This window comes from Amblyraja radiata, chromosome 20, assembly GCF_010909765.2.
Source record: "Amblyraja radiata isolate CabotCenter1 chromosome 20, sAmbRad1.1.pri, whole genome shotgun sequence".
Classification (NCBI taxonomy): domain Eukaryota; kingdom Metazoa; phylum Chordata; class Chondrichthyes; order Rajiformes; family Rajidae; genus Amblyraja; species Amblyraja radiata.
In genome coordinates this window covers 35,330,699-35,352,736 of record NC_045975.1, presented here as the reverse complement: position 1 = coordinate 35,352,736, position 22,038 = coordinate 35,330,699, and the positions used below count along the sequence as shown (strand labels likewise).

General features: G+C 45.4%; 1 protein-coding gene across 4 annotated transcripts in view; it reads left to right on the top strand.

Moving 5' to 3' along the window:
• The first annotated feature begins 15,423 nt into the window (after nt 1-15,423).
• The window catches only part of ehf (ETS homologous factor), a 55,236-nt gene continuing 48,621 nt past the window's right edge, over nt 15,424-22,038 (top strand). For 2 of the 4 annotated variants that reach the window (XM_033039262.1, XM_033039263.1), the window contains exon 1: nt 15,424-15,615. The gene's annotated coding sequence lies outside the window, so the exon portion shown is untranslated. The remainder of the gene's footprint in view (nt 15,616-22,038) is intronic. The other 2 variants (XM_033039260.1, XM_033039261.1) reach the window with 1 other exon arrangement.

Genomic DNA, 22,038 nt, shown 5'->3' with positions numbered 1-22,038 from the left:
CTTCAGCTCACCATATCCATTTCCATTCTATAGTCCATTAATAACAACCCCAGCAGCCTGCACTACATCCATATCTTTCTCTGCCTTGTCTATTCAAATTCCTTTCTAAATTTCTCTTAACCATAGTGATTCTACCTGATTCTACCACCTCCTCCAACAGAGCATTCCAGACTTCAACCACACGGTGTGAAAAAAATTGTCTTCTTATCCCCTAAAGTCTTCTTTAAAGTTTTTCTCTCACCTTAAACCACCGCCCTCTGGTTTTTGATACTACAACCTTGATGTAACCCTGTTGCTCTGTAGAATAATACATTTTCCAGTGGACCCAAGAAGTTTATAGGGAGCAAAGGAAATATGCCCGTTAGTTTAAAGGGAGAAGGGACATCAGGATATTGATGAGTTAAAAGGGAGTTTGCGAAATTGGTCCCAGGTGAGTTTTTTATTTCCATACCGTACTTTCTTACCACAGTCACTGCTGTCTCACAGAGCAATCCCATTCCGCCACTAGGTTTTCCTGTATCCGTTCCTCTACAAATTCCCAGCACCTCTCTGCAGATGCTACACAATCTCTACCTGCTACAAATGATCAATAGTGAATGCAATCTCGCTGCCTCTCTGCTCTGCACTGTACCACTTGGACAATAAAATATGCAAATTTGCAGGCTGCTGTTCATTGACTGCAGCTTGGCATTCAACACCGTTATCCTCTCCAATCGTATTACCAAGCTCAGGGAACTGGGTCTCCACACGTCCATTTGCAATCGGATCCTTGGCTTCCTCATCAACAGAGCACAAGCGGTACAGATAGGCAACAAGGCATCCTCCTCGATAATCAGCATGGGTGCACCTCAAGGCTGTGTGCTCAGCCCCCTGCTCTACTCACTCAATGCCTATAACTGTAGCCGGATAAAATTCCAACTCCATCTTTAAATTAATCAATGACACCACTGTTGTTGGATGAATTACGGGCAATGAAGAGTCACAGTATAGGAGTGAGTCAATCCTATGATTGAATGGTGTCAGAACAACAACCGATCTCTCAATGTCCGTAAAACCATGGAGCTCGCTGTTAACTTTAGAAGACAAAGGCTGAAGATCCACAAACCTATCTTCATTGAGGGGTTGGTGCTAGAGAGAGTCAACAAGTTCCTGGACATGCATATCTTTGAAGATCTGTCCTGGACCCATCACATTGATGCAATCATAAGAAAAGCCCATAAATGTTGCTACTTCCTTAGAATATTAAGGAGATTTGGTATGTCAATGAGTACTCTCCAACTTCTACAGGGGTATAGGCAACACGAACGCACAGGAATGAAGAAGATTGCAAAAAGTAGTGACCACTGCCCAGTTCATCACAGGTACTGACCTCCCCACCAGTCAAGGGATCTCTATGGGGCGCTGCCTCAAAAAGACAGCCAGCATGATCAGAGACCCACACCACCCTGGCCACACTCTCATTTCACTCCCGCCATCGAGAAGATGGTATAGGAGACTGAAAACTGTGACCTCCAGGTTCAGGAACAGCTTCTACTCCACGACCATTGAACAACTTCAAACAACAAGCTGCTTTCATTGTTCAAAGGATTGTAGGCTTTTGTTTTGTTTTACACTATATTGGAATTTTTTTAGTTTATTAAACATCTTTTTTGATTTATTAAGTTATCTATTGAGTGCTGTGTTTACAAACCTGTTGTGCTGTTGTAAGTAAGAATTACATCTCTCCAGAGATGCTGCCTGAACTGCATTCTTCAGTTTTGATACATATGACAATTAAACACTCTTGACTTTGGGATATGGGGGATCTCATGCACACCGGGAAACTCAAGTGTTCATAGGAAGAAGTTACAAACTCCACACAGAGTTCAGGATTAAACCAGGGACTCTGGTGCTCTGGGGCAGCAGCTCTATATCTGCACTACTTACCTTAAATAGAGTTTGAACATGGAATTGAGCCAAGTGCCAAACCATAGAGAATGCTGCATTATTGCATATCGGATCATTGGAATTTTTCAGCAGTACTTGTACATGTCAACTCCTTCAGGGTAGAGGGAGAGTGAATGTGTAGAGACCTCTCAATCTCGTTACAAATCTGCATAAAAAATTGACATTTGAATCCACTCAACCACATTTTCACAGTGTGAAGAAAGCATTGGGATAAACCCTGACTACTGCAGGAGAATGTTAAACGAGCTGAGGAACCGGTACAGCACAATATTGTTGAATAAATAATCCTAACCGAATAGCAATCTGGAATGATTTCAGATTGATCTTGGACATTGCTGGAATGGCAAGCTACCTTAATTCATTCTGAATCTGAGATTAATAAATCAAAATATGAAATAAAACTACAACATGTAATTGAATTCAGTCGTGATGTTACATTAAATCAGAGTTTGGGTGTAGTCTGGTGTGCTCTCTATTGATCATACATTTAAATTGCCATTGATTCTGATCCAACATTCAGGCTAAAGTCCAACCAAAGTGTACAAAGCAGCCTAGGATTTGCTAAGAGTGTGCTTGCTTGAAACGTTAGGATTTTTTTTGTACTGGTGAGAGTTTCCCTTAACTCTGCTCTCTTACTTGGATGTGCCTGTACCCTTTTGTGCTAAGAATTGAAAATGCAGCAGATATAGGTTAATTGTATCTGCAATCTCTATACATTTTCAGCTCCATCCAGTTTAACCACCACCTTCTGACTTCTTCTTTCTTCCTTCTCTCAAATGCTAAAGGGCCTGTCCCACCAGCATGAGATTGCATGCGTCTAGCGCGACCAAACGTGGTGGCTTGAGGCATACGGCCTCGCGGGGCCGGTCCCACTTTGAACCGTGGAGGCGTATGGAGTTGTGCAGGGCTGGTCCCGACATCATACTCACCAATCAGCTGGGCAGGAAGCGGGCCGACTGAATTTGGACGTCGAACGGCATCGGGCGGTGACGTCATCACGCAACGGCACGCAGGGCGGTGACATCGTCGCGCAACGCCACGCGCTAGGTGTACGCCGTCGAGACGCTGCGTACGACGTCGAGACGCTGCGTATGCCCGTCGAGGCGCTGTGTACGGCCTCAATGCGGCTGCGGGCCGACAGGCCGTTGTCGCGTGGGATTTTCGGACAGTGCAAGATTTTTGAAGCCCCGCGCGATGTCAGGACCAGCCCCGCACAACTCCATACGCTTCCAGCAACCAAACTGGGACCGGCCCCGCGAGGCCGTACGCCTCAAGCGACCACGTTTGGTCGCGCTAGACGCATGCAGTCGCATGCTGGTGGGACAGGCCCTTAACTCTTCCATCAGCTGCCACCCTCCCCCTCCCCACCCCACATTACTGAACACTGACCTCACTGACAAAAAATCCACAAAATGCTGGAAAAGCTCAACAGTTCAGGCGATAACTGGAAGGAAAAATAGTTAATATTTTCAGATTAGAAACACTTCAGCAGTTCTGAACAGACAAGAGGTCTCCAGTCTGAAACCTTAACTCCACCTCTCTCCACAAGTGATTCTTTCCAGCATTTTCTGATTTCATTTCAAATTTCCAGCATCTGCAGTTTTACTTTTATTGCCGTTAATCCTTATTGCAAAAATTATGGATAAAGATTTGACCTCCATAGTTAAAGTCCCCTTTTAGAAATTACATTGTGATCGGTTGATTAAACCTACCATTTCAGAGATTGTGATTTGACCAGTTTTTAAATAATTGCCTCCAATTAAGTTAATTACCATCCCTTGATCTTTTGTAGCAACATCACTGTAGCAGAAGCTTATTATTATTTGGTTTGTAGCAACATCAGTACAGCATAAAAATTATTATTATTAAAATCCTTTATGTAATGTGTGATGTTCAGTAAAGTTCATCCACGTACTGTTTGGAGCTTGAGTTCCTGAACATCTTGTTCTTATTCTGTAACCTGTAAATGCACTCTTTACAAGTTAGCTTTGCACATCCAACTGTGGGAGAAGGTGCCAGGCAGAGGATTAGTAAAGTGTGTAATATCTCACACATACCGGCATTGGTGATGCAAAGGATCCAGTTTTCTCTTGCCTCTGGGACAAAAAATTGTACAGAATTTCAATGTAATAGACGACACCCTTCTCAGCATCCAGCGAGGCTTTTCACAATCCCTCCCGCAAAGACTGATGTTTTCATAAAGTTTGAAAATATGAACGTCAGATCACTGTTGCCAGTCACAGCATGATATACCCCATTCCATTTGCTTACCTGGTGTATAATTTGTCTGCCTTGCCTGCAATACAACAAGTGTTCAACATTGCTTCACTGCTAACCATGGGGTCCTGCCGAGGACTGAGAGCCTCTTTGCTACCTCTGGTGTTGCGGGAGTGCTGCACTGCTAGATGCATCAACTTTAAGTTGTGAAACTATTGCTCTAAATGTCCTCGTGCATGGATGCATCTTGCAGCATGTGTTGACAACAATCAGAGGAGTTATCCTCAGCACCCTGGCAAATAGTTCTCCCTTCACAGAAATGATCAAAACAAACCTCCTGACCATTCCCACATTTCTGTATTGCATCAGCTCAAGGGCAAGATCTTTAGCAACAGAGTACCTGGGCTGCTTTCATGATCAGCATGGCACAATATAAACACCACCTTTCTTGTCTCTCAACTTCATGGATGGAAGTTAAACATGGATTAGTAAACCAGCTCAGCAAAAGGCTTGCAGTGCCCCAGTGCATGTTTCCAGCACCCATATGTGCTCACCAGCTAGAGACATCACAAGCCTGTTTCCATGCACTATGACTATAATTCCCTTCACTAGCTTATGCCCTGACCAAGAAGAGATTTGAATGTTGTGCAGACGGCACTTTGATTGCTTCCCCAGCGCCTACCACTGGGGTCTGTCTGTGTGACGCACACCACAATGCCATCAACCTATCAACCCAGTGGGAATCCAGAGGAACAACCCAACTCACTCTATACAAAGGTTGCCCTTTGGATCTTCTGTCTTGGGAATACTTCTTCACCTTCTCTCACAACAGCAGAATGCTCATGATGATCGGCACACTGCCTAATCTTTGGAGGTGATTGGAATCCTACCTAATGACAACAGAGCACCCATCTGCAGACCGGGGAATACTTTGCTCCAGGGTTTAAATGAGCTTTAAATCCCCTCTCTCCAATCTGGTGAGATGCGGGGAAGTTGTTCTGTTGCGCACAGTCACATTGGTGATTGCTGTGTTGCATCTCTCACTGGAAAGTCAAATATTGCAGATGCTGGAAATTTGAAACAAGTACAGAAAATGCCGGAAACTCTCAGCAGGTCAGGCAGCATCTGTGGGGAGAGAAACAGAGCTGACGTTTCAGTTCAGAGACCTTTTATCAGGTTGAGGTTGGATCGAGATGTGTTTGATTCAAGACAAAATAAAACATACATAGGCAAGAAAGATAGTTCAGGATTGTGCAGGAAGCTGAATTATTTCCGCTTTCAACTGTTGCGGCTGTTTTAATGTTCTCCTACCAGGTGGCAGTACAACTTCTTCAAACACTCACGTGGAAAAGATCATCATTTTGCAACAGCTCAGTATCTTTTCAATAAGCTCCACATCTCCCCTTGCCACCTGAGAGCCACGGGCCAATGGTTAGACACCAGCGAATCCCACAATACCATTCATTGATCCGTCTAGTCATTCATTTTGCAGGTGTAGCCTCTGGTCTCGACCCAAAAGGTCACCTATTCCTTCTCTCCAGAGATGCTGTCTGACCCGCTGGGTTACTCCAGCTTTTTGTGTCTCTACTCTGACAGAAGCTGTTCCAGGGAACAGTTGATCTAGTTTTGGTCAAAGAGCAACCTTTAGTCAAAATGCCGGAGGGAGCTACCTTCTTGCAGCTAATGGAGAAAAGTGGCTCATCATGTGCAGCTGACTGATTGGGATGGGGAGTTCCATATCTTACGTTAGTTTGTGATTCCCAGATCCAGTCAGTTGGAAGGACTACAACTCCGGCATTTGGTTTACTGAGAGAATCAGGCTAGCAACCCCTACACCTGAGCATTACCTGGCGATGGATGCGCAAAAGGCATTGACCCTTCCTGCTTTGTACAGGTAAGGAACTCTCCCAAGAAACCGTCACAAGGTGTTATTTACTTTCAGTGCTGTTTTGGCGAATCACTGAAGCTGTGTTATTAAAACGACAAAGTGATCGGTCTCCGAGTGCATAGCTCCGCAACCCATAAACTCTGCACGCCTTGCACTCTGTCCTTTCAAATTTAATGACTCTCAATCAAACGCAAGAGAAAGGAGCTAATTATTAACCCCAGGATCAGGGTGGCACATGCGCCCCAGTCAGCACCAATGGCGCAGAAGTGGAGATGGTCGATAGCTTCATGTTCCTTGGTGCAAATATCACCAATAATTTGCCCTGGACAAACACCATTGAATCTGCAGCCAAGAAAGCACACCAACTCCTTTACTTCTGCAGAGGACGAAGGAGGTTCGGCAAAGCTCCAACGACTGTCGCCAAGTTAGAAGCACAGAACAAAGCATCCTATCAGCTCGGTTTGGCACAACTCTGCCCAGGAGCTGTGCGTGTGGTCCAGTCTATCACATAATCCAGCTTCCCCACCATCAACTTCATCTACACTTCACACTGCCTCAGGAATGCAGCCAACGTAATCAAGAACCATTTACACCCATTCCCTCTTCTTCACTCTCCTGTCAAGCAGAAGAATCACAGGTTTGAATGTATGTACCACTAGATTCAAGAACAGCTTCTTCCCCACTGGGCAACTCATAAACTAAGGGTGTAGTTTACCACTGGGTGGCGCTGAGATGGCAGCGTGTTATTTCGACATTTTTTTCTAGTGTGTCTAAATTGTATGTTTTAATGGTTCTCGGTTTGTCTTATGTGGGGGTGCAAGGGGGGAGGGGATTAGGGGGAAACCGTTTTCAGTCACTTACCTCGACGGAGATGGATATTTCTCCATCCCCCTCTTTGCAGCCTAACAACTGGATTAGTGCGGCCTTTCCTGGAGACCGGCCTGGAGCTTCAAGCCACAAGCGCGGCGCGGACTTTCCATCGTGGACCGGGCGATCCTTTACCGAGGATTGCCGTGGAAGTGCTCTGACCACGTGGCCTGTGGACTTTAACAACGTGAAGCCGCGGTCTCCGGTAAGAAGCGGCCGACTCGGGAACACCATGTCCATGTGGCAATAAATGTGAACTTGAACATTGAACTAGTCCCTTGCACTTTATATTATCTGCACTTTCTCTCCAACTAATGCTATCACACTATACTCTGCACCCTGGTGTTTTTCTCTTTGTACTACCTGTTGTATTTGTGTATGGCGTGATTGTACCTCCGAAGTATGATTTGACTGGATAGCATGCAAACTAAGTTTCTCACTGAATCGTGGTATATATGACAATAATAAACCAATAATTCATGCAAAATACAAGCCTGTATCAAGTGCTTCAGTTTCCTCCCACGAACCCAAGATGAGTGGATGACAGGATGATTGGCCACTCTGATCGCTTCCCATCTGTGGTACAATTTGGTGGGTGAGGGGGGAGTTGGTGGGAGTGTGGGGAGAATAAATTGGATTGGTGTAGGAGTGTAAATGGATGAGCGGTGATAGATGGTGGTGGGAAGGCCAGTTTCTCTCCTCAGTCTCTCTATGGCAGAACTACATTTGATTTTAAATATTCATTATTAACAATACTCATTTAAAAAATCTGCAATTCATCCACCACAATCATTATAATTCAAATAATAGAATCATAAAGTTGTACAGCACAGAAATGGGCATTCTGTCAATTATGTCCATGTCGACCTTCTCTCCCATCTACAGTGCATTCAGAAAGTATTCAGACCCCTTCACTTTTTCCACGTTTTGTTACGTTCCAGCCTTATTCTAAAATGGATTAAATTCTTTTTTTTTATCATCAATTATTTAATACATCAGTTCATGACGTGGATAGATCTACATCTCCGAATATAGATTTGAAAAATTCTCTTTTAAGGGGCCTTCTCTTCTATTTCTACTTTCCACCTTTTCTTTTTTCTTTTCTTTTTTATTTTTTATATACACACTTCACATTTTTCTACTCTCTACCATCTATTTTTCCACTCTTTCCCCTTTCTATTGTTTTCTTTTTCTTGTTTTGCTTACTTCCTTCTCATAACATAAAACTAGAGGTTGTACATGGAATGGATTACGGTATGACATAGTTGGCACCTAAAATTAGGTGCCACTGTATTGTTTTGTATTGTATTAACTTCTAATAAAATAAACAAAAAACAAAACAAAAAAATGTTTTTTTATTTAATACACACAATACCCCATAATAAAAAAGCAAATACAGGTGTTAGAACTTTTTGCAAAGTAATTAAAAAGAAATAACTGAAATATCACATTGACATAAGTATTCAGACATAGAAACATAGAAAATAGGTGCAGGAGGAGGCTATTCGGCCCTTCGAGCCAGCATCGCCATATAATTATTTATAATTATTTTATCTTAAATATATTTAGAATGAAACATCCTTAATTTGAACATATTTTCATTTACGGCGGTGGTTGTGGGGGGAGGGAGGTGTATTGGTGGGGGTGTGAGGACGGTGGATGTGGGGCAGGTGGGGAGTTGAGGGGGGAGGGGGTTTTGTGTGGGCTGGGGGATTGTGGGTGGATGGGGCTTGTGTGGGTGGGGAGGATGTGGGGGTCTGCGGTTGGGGAGGGGGTGTGGGGGGGAGAGGAGGGTGGTATGGGAGGTTGTGGGTGTGGGGGAGGCGGGCTGTCGGGGAGGGGGTTTGTAGTGGGCTTACTGGTTCCCGGCCCCGTCTCCGACCGCACTCCTGGCTCCAGGACCCGGCTCCAGACTCATGTTCTCCAGAGATGCTGCCTGACCCACTGAGTTACTCCAGCACTCTGTGAAACATCACCTATCCATGTTCTCCACAGATGCTGCCTGACCCACTGAGTTATTCCAGCACTCTGTGAAACGTCACCTATCCATGTTCTCCACAGATGCTGCCTGACCCGCTGAGTTACTCCAGCACTCTGTGAAACATCATCTATCCATGTTCTCCACAGATGCTGCCTGACCCGCTGAGTTACTCCAGCACTCTGTGAAACATCATCTATCCATGTTCTCCACAGATGCTGCCTGACCCGCTGAGTTACTCCAGCACTCTGTGAAACATCACCTATCCATGTTCTCCACAGATGCTGCCTGACCCAGAGTTACTCCAGCACTTTCTGTCTATTTTCCCTTCACCCATCTGCCCAAGCCCACTCTCCCCCCTCCTTTCCTATGTTCCTTTCCACCCATAAACCTCTCTCTGCCTTTACATTTCACTCCTCTTTCAAATCTGCTCTACTTATCTGTCCTGTTTTTTGTTTGTAGGGGATATGGTCTTTTTAATGTGGGGGGTAGGTGTAAACTTTATTTCTAGGTCCCTACCTGGTCGGTGTGGCAGCCTTTTCTCCGGGCTGCCCGTTGACCCGTCCTCATGGCCTACCTGCGGGCTTGGAGCGCCGTTTCCTGGCGGGAACCGCCCAGCACCTCGGCCTCGGCGGCGGCACAGCATTGGAGCGCTGGAGCGGAGCGGGCGATCCCTTGCCTGGGTCGCCGCGCTGGAGCTCTGGCGAGCTGGACCGCCAAGAGCAACAACTCCGGGCTGCGGGTCTGCGGAGCGTAGAGGCGGCAGTGTGGAGAGGCGGCGCCAACTTTATCAACGGGAGCCTGGGTGCTCCAAACCGGCGCGGCCTTGTCGGCTTCGGCAGCCGCGGGCTCCAACCAGGAAGCGGCCGTTCCAAGTGGCCCAGCCGCCAAAAGGACTCTCCCGACGCCGGGGCAAGACCACCCGGTGAGAACGGCCAGGAACATCGGGCCTCCATAGAGGCAATTGCGGTGGCCTCAATAGGCCTGACTTTGGGGTGAACATGGGGTGGGGACTGGACATTGTGCCTTCCTCCACAGTGCTATCCACTGTGGGGGGATGATTTTGTTGTCTAATTGTAGTCTTGTAGGTCTGTGTCCAAGATGGCTGCCGTGAAGATAGAGTGGACGCTGGCACGATTTGGTTGCCGCTGCTCCCTCTTCACACTGTGTTTTTGATTTTCTGTTTTTGGATTGAATCCTGTTTTTAATTTGTGTCTCTGTGATGTCTTTATTACTTGTTATATTCCGATTATATGTTATTCCGATATACTATGTAAGGTGTCCTTGAGATGTTTGAAAGGCGCCCATTAAATAAAATTTATTATTATTATTATTATTATTGTGATCATGGCAGATCGTCCCCTATCAATAATCTGTGCCTGCCATCTCCCCATATCCCTTGACTCCACTAGCCCCTAGAACTCTATCTAACTCTCTCTTAAATCCATCCAGTGATTTGGCCTCCACTGCCCTCTGTGGCAGGGAATTCCATAAATTCACAACTCTCTGGGAGAAAAAGTTTTTTCTCACCTCAGTCTTAAATGACCTCCCCTTTATTTTAAGACTGTGGCCCCTGGTTCTGGACTCGCCCAACATAGGGAACATTTTTCCTGCATCTAGCTTGTCCAGTCCATTTATAATTTTATATGTTTCTATAAGATTCCCCCCTTATCCTTCTAAACACCAGTGAATACAAGCCTAGTCATTTCAATCTTTCCTCATATGACAGTCCCGCCATCCCAGGGATCAATCTCGTGAACCTACGCTGCACTGCCTCAATCACAATGATGTCCTTCCTCAAATTAGGAGACCAAAACTGTACACAATACTCCAGATGTGGTCTCACCAGAGCCCTATACAACTGCAGAAGAATCTCTCTACTCCTATACTGAAATCCTCTTGTTAAGAAGGCCAACATTCCATTAGCTTTCTTCACTGCCTACTGTATCTGCACGCCAACTTTCAGTGACCGGTGTACAAGGACACCCAGGTCTCGCTGCACCTCCCCCTTACCTAACCTAACCCCGTTGAGATAATAATCTGCCCCCTTGTTTTTGCCGCCAATGTGGATAACCTCACATTTATTTATATTATACTGCATCTGCCACGCATGTGCCCACTCACTCAATCTGTCCAGGTCACCCTGCAACACCCTACCCCCAATACCATGTGCTCTAATTTTAGTCACCAGTCTCCCGTGCGGGACCTTATCAAAGGCTTTCTGAAAGTCTAGATACACTACATCCACTGGCACCCCTTCATCCATTTTACTTGTCACATCCTCAAAAAATTCCAGAAGATTAGTCAAGCATGATTTCCCTTTCATAAATCTATGTTGACTTGGACTAATCCTGTTACTGCTATCCAAATGCCCCATTATTATCTCTTTAATAATTGACTCCAGCATCTTTCCCACCACCGAAGTCAGTTAACTGGTCTGTATTTCCCCGTTTTCTCTCTCGCTCCTTTCTTGAAAAGTGGGATAACATTAGCTATCCTCGAACCTTTACTCAGTACTTTGTTGAGGCACCTTTGGCAGCGATTACAGCTTCAAGTCTTCTTGGTTATGATGCTACAAGCTTGGCACACCTGCATTTGGGTAATTTCTCCCATTCTACTCTGCAGATCCTCTCAAGCTATGAAAAAGTTACTTTTATAACAAATTAACAGGTTCTCTTCTTAATAAACAGACAACACAAACGTTTGGTAGACCAGTTCAAAACTTTACTTATTATCGGCCGATGGAAGGGAGGAAGAACTCTAGTCAAGTGACCAATATAAACACTTCACTGTCCTCAGTCCACTTCTCTGAACAACAGTATTACATCGTATTATATAGTGTTTTTTTGTCACCTTAGCACATTCCACAGACATTAGCCATGGTCAGAGGTACAGGAGAATAAAGGTTTCTACAGAATGCATCACATCAAAGGCATTTTGTCACAATCCCTTAGATCAATCTAGCTTCTCCTCTCTCGTCACCTCCTCCCTCATAAACATCGGACATTTGGTATCAAAGAGATCAATCTAGCTCCTTCTCTGCTCCCTCTCTCGTCACTTGGGAGACAATGTTATAGTATTTATTATCCCAATACACCGCAACCTGAGGCAGGCCTAGACTTGCCTTTCTGTATTAATCTATTGGAGAAAAGCCTAATTTGGGACTAAATATAAGCTGTAAGATAGCCCAGGAACCAATTTAATATCTTCTTATATTTTTAACTTAATTTGGCCTTATCAGCTCTGTCAGGTTGGATGGGGAGCATCGATGCACAGCTATTTTCAGAGATGTTCGATCGGGTACAAGTCCAGGCTCCGGCTGGGTCACTCAAGAACATTCACAGGCTTGTCACGAAGCCACTCCTGCGTTGTCTTGGCTGTGTGCTTAGGGTTGTTGTCCTGTTGGAAGGTGAACCTCCGCCCCAATCTGAGGTCCAGAACGCTCTGGAGCAGGTTTTCATCAAGGATCTCTCTGTACTTTGCTCCGTTCATCTTTCCCTCGATCCTAACTAGTCTCCCAGTTCCAGCCGCATAAAAACATCTCCACAGCCTGATGCTGCCACCACCATGCTTCACCATAGGTATAGTATTGGCCAGGTGATGAGCTTGTGCCTGGTTTCCTCCAGATGTGACGTTTGGCATTCAGGTTTCATCAGACCAGAGCACCAGAGAAAACAACCCCTTTGGCAAACTCCAAGCGGGCTGTCATGTGCCTTTTACTGAGGACTGGCTTCCGTCTGGCCACTCTACCATAAAGGCCTGATTGGTGGAGTTCTGCAGATATAGTTGTCCTACCGGAAGGTTCTCCCATCTCCACAGAGAAACTGTGGAGCTCTGTCAGATTGACCATCGGGTTCTTGGTTACCTCCATGATGAAGGCCCTTCTCCCCCGAATTGCTCAGTTTGAAGAGTCCTGATGATTCCAAAGTTCTTCCCTTTAAGAATGATCAAGGCCACTGTGCTCTTCGAGGCCTGCAATGCTGCAGAAATTGTTTTATACCCTTCCCCAGGTCTGTGTCTCGACACAATCCTGTCTCGGAGGTCTACGGACAATTCCTTTGTTTTCATGGCTTGGTTTTTGCTCTGACATGCACTGTCAACTATGGGACCTTATATAGACAGGTGTATACCTTTCTAAATCATGTCCAAACAATTTAATTTACCACTGGTGGACTCCAATCAAGCTGTAGAAACATCTCAAGGATAATCAATGGAAACAAGATGAACCTAAGCTCAATTTTGAGTGTCATAGCAAAGGGCCTGAATACTTATGTAAATGTGATATTTCAGTACCCTGACCCATAGTCAGGATTGAACTTGGGTCTCTGGCGCTGTATGGCAGCAATGCTACCACTGCGCCACTGTGCCTCCCAACTCTGACAGTGATCAACCTTTGGAATTCTATGTCCAGGAGGACTCTGCAAAGTTTATCAAGATAGAGATGGATAGCTTTCTGGACATGAAGAGAAATGCAGGAAAATGGTCCTATGATGTTAGTTATGCCAAGGAATGGATGAGGAAGAAGGAGAAGTCAGAAACAAACTACTGCTCTTTACTCTTATGATATCTTCTCATACAAACTTAGGTAGGATACTTAGTCGTCCTGAACAAGTTAGGGTACTCTTATGATTCTATGACTCTAATCCATCTCATTTTACCCGGACACAAAGTGCTGGAGTAACTCAGCAGGTCAGGCAGCATTTCTGGGGAACATGGAAAGGTGATGTTTTGGGTTGTGATCCTGCTTCAGACCTCATTCAATCCATTTACAGTGTATAGATACATGATAAGGGAATAACGTTTTGTGCAAGGCAAAGCCTGCAAAGTCCGATCAAGGATAGTCCAAGGGTCACCAAAGCGGCAGATAGTAGTTCAGCACTGCTCTCTGGTTGTGGTGGGATGATTCAGTTGCCTGATAACAGCTGGGAAGAAACTGTCCCTGAATCTGGTGGTGTGGATTTTCACACTTCGATACCTTTTGCCTAATGGGAGAGGGGAGAAGAGGGAATGGCCGGGGTGCGACATGTCCTTGATTATGCTGCTGGCCTTGCCGAGGCAGCTAGAGGTATAAATGGAGTCAATAGAAGGGAGGTTGGTTTGTGTGACAGCCTGGGCTGCGTCCACAATTGTCAAACGCAAAGTCTGCAGTGTGCCCAACATTGCTGTTAGGTCTTCCCACATATCTCTTCTCTATTTTACATCCACACAGTGTATAAAACCCTGTTCAAACTCCTTTCAGTAAATGCAATTTTACTCTCATGGACAGCTCCTTGTAGAACAGTCAGTAAATGCACAGTAAACATCGGTGAAGTGAATTGGGCCATAGGATAGCGATGGAATGTTACTATCTATCAATATAGTGCTGTTGTAAAGCCCAAGCAAAGACCTGAAGCATACTTGTAATGACCAGGATCACAGGCACAGGGAACTGTTGACAGACTCAGTGCCTTGGTTTGAAGGGAAATAGAATGGTTACTTTTAGAAGACTGGGTTTCAGAACTGTTTACAAACCAGTTGGCCTTGAATAGCTTAAACTCTATTTGCCCTCTGTTTAACCAGCAGTGGTAGGATATGGTCTACATAGAACACAGGAGACATTAGTGCGAGCGTTTATTGAAAGCTCTCTATTGTTGGAGTTTTCTTCATCAGACTTTTAGAGGTAATATTAGACAGGACATGGTCTGTTGCTTTCTTCTGTAACGGAGGTGGGGAGAGGAAGATGCCAGGTGGGGAACCATGGGCATGGTGCCATGGGAAGGTGGAGGTGGAATGTGCCTGGGGTGTATGAAGTGTATGAAGAGCGTGAGGCTGGAGAGGTGACTTTGCTTAGCCTTGGTCAGCTCCATTGACGGGGTCAACAGCATTGGGCCAGGAATGGGAAAGGAGAACACTGGCAGAGAGGAAGGACCCACCTGTGTGCCAAATCATGCCCGTGGATCCTGTTCCCACCATTATCCCTATTCTGTGGAGCAGGATGGAGGGGGCGGAGGTGGTAACACAAGGCTGAGGCCATTCCCCCGATCACTTTACCAATCCCTGATGTGTGGTCCCGGATCAGAGGAGGAACTGTGCTTTTAATCAGAAAACTGACACCTGTTTTCTCACCCTCTGCTATAAACACGAGTCAGGCCAACCAGTAGGACTGGTTTTCCTGTTGATACAAGGAGCTGGTTAACAATTAACCATTTGTCCTACTGCCACTGTAAAGATTTAAATAGTTAAGACATTGCACTAGCACCTGAGGCAGAGCCAGGTACATCCCTTTTATTTTAGTCTTCTATTTCCTGCACTGGAGCAATATTTATAGAAAATAAATAATTTTCTCCAGTGAAGTTTGGCGCCTGATTGTAAAAGCCCGGTGCCTTGTTTACAATGACCATGTCGAATACACCATCTGCAGTGATCAGGTAAACTAGCATTTTATGTTAAGTATAAAGGATGCAAATTAACAAGTTCCTTGTTGTTTTATTCATAACTGTGGCCAATCAAATTAAAGGAGGTGAAGGCGGGGAAACTCCCCATGGAAGGCAAAGTCCTTAAGAGGCCTCTGAATTATTTAAATTACATCTGGCCCAATTTGTCTCATCTGGTTACGCAGAAAAAGGGATAATCCGAATCGTGAAACAACCTGCTCACCCACTATTACAGGGTGCTCTGTATCCATAGGTTAATCCATTGCCCGGATGCCATTGGGGAGACACATCAGGACCTGCTTCAGGTAAGTTCCACAACCCTTCAATTGCTCACACCTTCTGCTGCACCTGTCCTGACCCAATCTTAGTAGTTTGTCTGTCAATATCCTGTTGTCTGTTCAACAGTTCAAGAAGCTTTCGAAATTTTGATTTAATAAAAGTTGGCTCAGAAGTTGGTGGAGTAACGTCTAAGTACTTCGTCAGTCAGGACAGGTAGGGATAATTCTGTGGAGCCCCTAGTGGGTCGCATCTCGGCTCCCGACCCGAAGCTGCAAATGTTCCTTTAAGAGATGCGGTCCTTCGATGTTGCATGGGGAGGTTGTGGGAAGAGTTAGCTGTTTTCTCTCTGCATAATAGGGTGGGAGCTATCTTGGAGAGGATCACAGTTAAATAGATGTTACTGGGTTCAGACTGTGAGGTGGGGGGGGTGGTGGGGGGGTGGGTGGGGGGGGTGGGGGGGGGGGGGTGGGGGGGGGGGGCAGTCTGGGGTGACAGGTGCATTCTCCTGAGACATTGTTTAAAAGGGCAACTCTGACCACTACAATTCTCAACTTTCAAGAATGTGAAGTGCATCTATGCCATGATTGATGCTGCCGGACCTGCTGAGTATTCCAACATTTTTGGTTTTTATTTATGTTTTTGACATGCAGTGATTAAAGTAGTGTATGGAGATGTAATATAAAGGGTCTTCCTGCAGGCATTTGATAAAATCCCTCGTAAGAGATGCCTGATTCTGAAGACAGGTCAATGACCTGACCAGGAAGTTGACTGTGTGACAAGAGACAGCGATTAGGAGTAAAAGGGCAGGTGTTCGGATCTGAGGGATGCGACTGGTGGGCCAGGCAAGGATCTGTGTTGGACCACAATGTACAGAATAGCTTTGGTGACAAGGACAGAAAGACCTTTGTTTCCAGTTGCACAGAATGAATTCAATGTGCAGTGTGGAGGAGAGGATTATAAATTGGGGGCAAAAGTAGCAAATTGTTTTAAATGTAGGTACACTTATGCTTTGACTTTTAAAATATTGTGAAAGTACTTTCTAAAGAGTGGAACATTGGTGATGGTGGGGCAACTGTGAGCCTTCAGGAGTAGGGTGCAGGTGAAGGAGAATGCGGAAGGGGAATCCATGACTATGAATCATTAATAAATCACGAAGTATGCATGAAATCGTTGAAAGGGGCAGGGAATGGCAATCTTTTTCCTAGACAACTGTTTGAAGGGGGTGGAAACATTGCTACAATGACACAGAGTTTTGGATAGATCACACCTGGAGTACCTGGTCTTCACATCTTCGGAGGGATAATTTGATTCCAGTTCAAGAGAAGGGTTGGTTATTATAATGCTGCCCAGACGTCAGAATATTATTTATGGAAAGAATTACAGAATCCAGGGCTGCATTTCCTGAAACTTTGGAAGGTGCTTTTTGATGCTTTTTCTATCACATAAAATGGGTAATAAATGGGATGATCGGAATAATGATTTCTGCTGTTTGGTGATTTTAGAACTAGAGGTGTAATGTAAAAAATCAGACTAGTTCTCTCTGGGATAAAGTTTGGGAATATTTCCACATGCAGAGGAGGTTTTGAATTTGTCTCCGGAAGAGACAATTGACGCTTGACAAATTATTTATTTTAAACTAAGATTGATGCATTCCCGTGGTGAAATATTTGAAGTAAAATTTGGCAAAAGGTGGCGACATGGAACAAGGTCAGAGGTCAGTCGTGATATGAGTGAAGTGTGGAGCAGACTCTAGGGGTCTCCTCAGTTTCCATCCCCCATGGTCTTACTGCCAGTTGTGTGATTTGGCTGAGCACTTGTCCCGCGCCAGCTAACAAAGGATTATATTGCCACAATCCAACTAATTGTTAACTACTGGGCACACCTTGCACGTCTGGCCTCCTCGTGCCCCAATATCGCGTCAGTGTCATCCAGCAACAATGCAATCAGAAACACTATGACCGCCCAATGCTGCCGAGAGCTCCTACTGCCGTCCCCCCCCCCAGAAGGTCGTGACTGAAAGGGGCAATGGCATCAATTTCCCCGTGGTTTAATCCAGATCCATTGATCAGTATGGCAGAAACTTGGCTAGGAAGTGAGGCAGTATGCTGAAGGGTACGCTGACACAGATATAGCTCCAAAGATGTGGCTTTGGTTTCCAATTCGCGGGTGTGCATTCACTGTCTTGGTTGATCTAGTTCTCTAGTTTGAAAATAATTTGAAAATAAGAATTTGAAAATTTGAAAATGAGAATTTGAAAATAAATTTCAGGCCAGAAAGCAAGTCTTCAGTCTGGGTTCTTGGATTCCTTTAACATAGTGGTAAGGATATCCTCTTGTTATTGAGGATCTGTTGGGCCTTTGTGGTTTGCAGTTCCTGTTCATCCAAATGCAAATACTGTCTTGTGGTTGTAACACATGAGTAGATAATACCTTTGCGATGAGCTTTTCCGTCTCACAGTTGAAGGAGGTGAAAGAGGGGAGGTGACAACTGAACAAAAAAGACCAGCTTGTTGTGTGGTGAAGGAGAGGGTCAAGCATAATATTTCTGGACTCACCTGCGGTCCTGTTCACTGCCCTGTCAATGATCTGGTAGCAAGAGTTGCTCAAGTCGTTGGGGTGAAGTTACTTCAGAGCATAAGCCAAACTCAGAGAGACCATGCCATGTTTACCCACTGTCTTTTCTTCATCTTCTTTCTCAGCCCAGCTCGGAAATCCATTCAAGAGTCAAGAGTGTTTTATTGTCATAAGTCCCAAAATGAAATTCTTACTTGCTCTGTAAACAATATAATAAATGAGAAAACAAGTTCAGTGTATATATATAGTTATATATTTATATACACACACACACATACATTCACATAAAAACAAATAACCAAACAATAATATTGCAAAAATACAATACCAATTCCCCCAAGTCTATGTGGGTCAGAGCTTATTTTGTGGTTGCAGTGTTTAATAGTCTGATGGCTGTAGGGAAGAAGCTGCTCCTGAACCTGGACGTTACACTTTTCAGCCTCCTATATGTTCTTCCCGATGGCAGAAGTGAAATGAAAGTGTGACCAGGGTGGTGTAGGTCTCTGATGATGCTGGCTGCCTTTTTGAGGCAGTGACTCCTGTAAAATCCTTCAATGGTGGGGAGGTCAGTACCCGTGATGGACTGGGCAGTGTTCACCACTTTTTTGCAGTCTTCTTCGCTCCTGGGCATTCAAGTTAGAATAGAATAGAATAGAATAGAATGCTATTTATTGTCATTCAAACCTGGGTTTGAACAAAATTCAATTTCTAGTTTTTTACATTACAAACACAATCCAAGACCCACACTTAACACAGTTTACATAAACATCCATCACAGTGAGTCTCCAACATCTCCTCATTGTGATGGAAGGCAAAGTCTTTATCTCTTCCCCTTGTTCCTTCTCCCGTGGTCCAGCAGTCCAACTGCAGTGTCGAGGCGAACTGGGGCTCCGATGTTAAAGCCCCCGGCGGGCGATGGTAAATCCTGAGGCCGTTTAAGCCACGCCGGGCGACGTTAGGCCCCGGTTCCATGTCCTTAAACCCACGATTCCAGCGGGAGAAGTCGCCGTTGCGGAGCTCGGAAAAGCGGTCTCCCACCAGGGACCTGCGAGCTCCCGATGTTCCCGTCCACCGGGTCTGCGGCCAGTGCCTCCGAACTCCAAAAGTCAGGTCGCAGCCGCACGCCACCACAGCTCTTCCCGCTCCGAAGTTAGCCAGCTCCGCGATGTCCGTTCCGCAGGCTCTGCAACTGGAGCCCTCAGGTTAGTCCCGGCCGGAGGTAGCCGCCGGCTCCACGATGTTAGGCCCAACTACATCCGAGACCCGACAGGGAATAGTCGGGTCCCCGCACAGGGAAGAGATTAACAGTTTCCCCCACAGCCCCCCCCCCCCCACCACCCACATATACACAGCTAAAAAAATAAATAAAAACTGACTCAAAGACATACATTTAACAAGACAAAAAATAAAAAAAGACAGACGACTGTAGTCGAGCCGCTGCCGTTAGGCGCTGCCACTCCCAAGTTGCCGAGCCAGGCAGTAATGCAACCGGTCAATATGCTCTTTACTGTACACCTGGAGAGGTATATCTGTAGAAGGATACCTTCAGTTGTATTTCTTCAATGCCTGCTGGTTTGCTCGGTATTCTGCCCCCCAACTCCCACCATCTATCATTATAGATGAGTTAGTTTCAAATACCTCTCCAAATTAGAAGCTCATGGGTTCGAGCCATCCTATTGCACAGTGTGGGTGAGTTGTGGAATTTGGGGGAAGTTAATAAATGTAAAATTGTATTAGATTAGTGTAGGATTAGTGTAAATGGGAAGTTGGTGTTTGGTACGGACTTGGTGGGCTGAAGGGCCTGTTTCCATCTGTATCTCTCTCTCTGGTAGCTGAGCTTCACTTGTTTGAGGAGGAGGGTTAACCTGTCTCTTGCTGCTTGTTCAGGAGAATGGAAGCTCTCCCTCGGTACCAAGAAGATCAAGGCGTTTCTTCACTCTTGAGGTCAATAATAAAAGGCAGATTACTTCACGATGCATCTCATTGCTAATGCGTTTGATGTGTCCTCAATCTGAATGCAACATTTCCTACACTGCAGTTGTAGCTTTCCTTCAAAAGGGGCAAGGAGGCCAGTAGGAGGTTCAGTGGATAGGAAGAAACTACAGATGCTGGTTTACACCGAAGATAGACGCAAAATGCTGGAGTAACTCAGCGGGACAGGCAGCATCTTTGGATAGAAGGAATGGGTGACGTTTCTGGTTAAGAATAAGGAGTAAGCCATTTAGAACGGAGACGAGGAAACACTTTTTCTCACAGAGAGTGGTGAGTCTGTGGAATTCTCTGCCTCAGAGGGCGGTGAAGACAGGTTCTCTGGATGATTTCAAGAGAGAGCTAGATAGGGCTCTTAAAAATAGCAGAGTCAGGGGATATGGGGAGAAGGCAGGAACGGGGTACTGATTGGGGATGATCAGCCATGATCACATTGAATGGTAGTCCTGGCTCGAAGGGCCAAATGGCCTACTCCTGCACCTATTGTCTATTATCTATTGTCTATTGTCCCTCCTCCTTAAGTCATAAGATCATAAGTGATAGGAGTATAGGATTTGAATACAGATGCTCCCCGATTTACGATGCTTCGACATATTTCGACTTTCCGATCAGCAAAGGCACCGAGCCGCACGCCACTTCCGGTCACGTGATGTCATTGTATTAAATGCATTTTCAACTTGCGATATTTTCGATTTACGATGGGTTTATCGGAACGTAATCCCATCGTAGGTCGAGGAGCAGCTGTATAGGAGTAAAGAGGTCCTTCTGCAGTTGTACAGGGCCCTGGTGAGACCACATCTGGAGTATCGTGTGCAGTTTTGGTCTCCTAATTTGAGGAAGGACATCCTTGCTATTGAGGCAGTGCAGCGTAGGTTCACGAGGTTAATCCCCGGGATGGCGGGACTGTCATATGAGGAAAGATTGGAAAGACTGAGCTTGTATTCACTGGAATTTAGAAGGATAAGAGGAGATCTTATAGAAACATATAAAATTATAAAAGGACTGGACAAGCTAGATGCAGGAAAAATGTTCCCAATGTTGGGGGAGTCCAGAACCAGGGACTAGAATAAACAGGCTAAGAATAAAGGGAAGGCCATTTAAAACTGGGATGAGAAAAAAAATTTCACCCAGGAAGTTGTGAATTTATGGAATTCTTTGCCACAGAAGGCAGTAGAGGCCAATTCACTGGATGAATTTAAAAGAGAGTTAGATAGAGCTCGAGGGGCTAGCGGAATCAAGGGATATGGGGAGAAGGCAGGCACGGGTTACTGATTGTGGATGATCAGCCATGGGGGGGGGGGGGGGGGGGGGCAGACGGCAGGGGATTGATGGCAGGGGATTGATAATTATCTAAAATTGGAGAATTCAATGTTCATATCGTTGTGTTGGGTTGTAAACTACCTGTGATATATAAGGTGCTGTTCTTCCAGTTTGCATGTGGCCTCACTCTGGCAATGGAGGAGGCAAAAGATGGAAAGGTCAGTGTGAGAATGGGAAGGAGAGTTACGATGGTTACTAACCTGGAGACCCTGCAGGCCTTGGTGTGAGAGGCGAGGGAAGGCTGAGAAGGAAATATAATGACTGCCGGCAAGTGGGGTTAGTATAGGTGGGCATGATGGTCGGTACAGGCACAAAGGGCCAAAGAGCCTGGTTCTATGCTGTACAACTCCACGACTCAAATCAGAGAATAATGCAGCATGGAAACAGGCCTTTCAACCCATTGTATTTGGGCTGGCCATCGTTTTTCAAATCCTATATTAATCCCACTTTTAATCTCCCCTCAACTTCAATTTGCAACAGCCAATGAACCTGCCAACCAACACAGCCTGTGGGGTACGGGTGGGACCAGAGCCCCAGGAGGAAACTCACATGGTCGCAGGGGGGGAA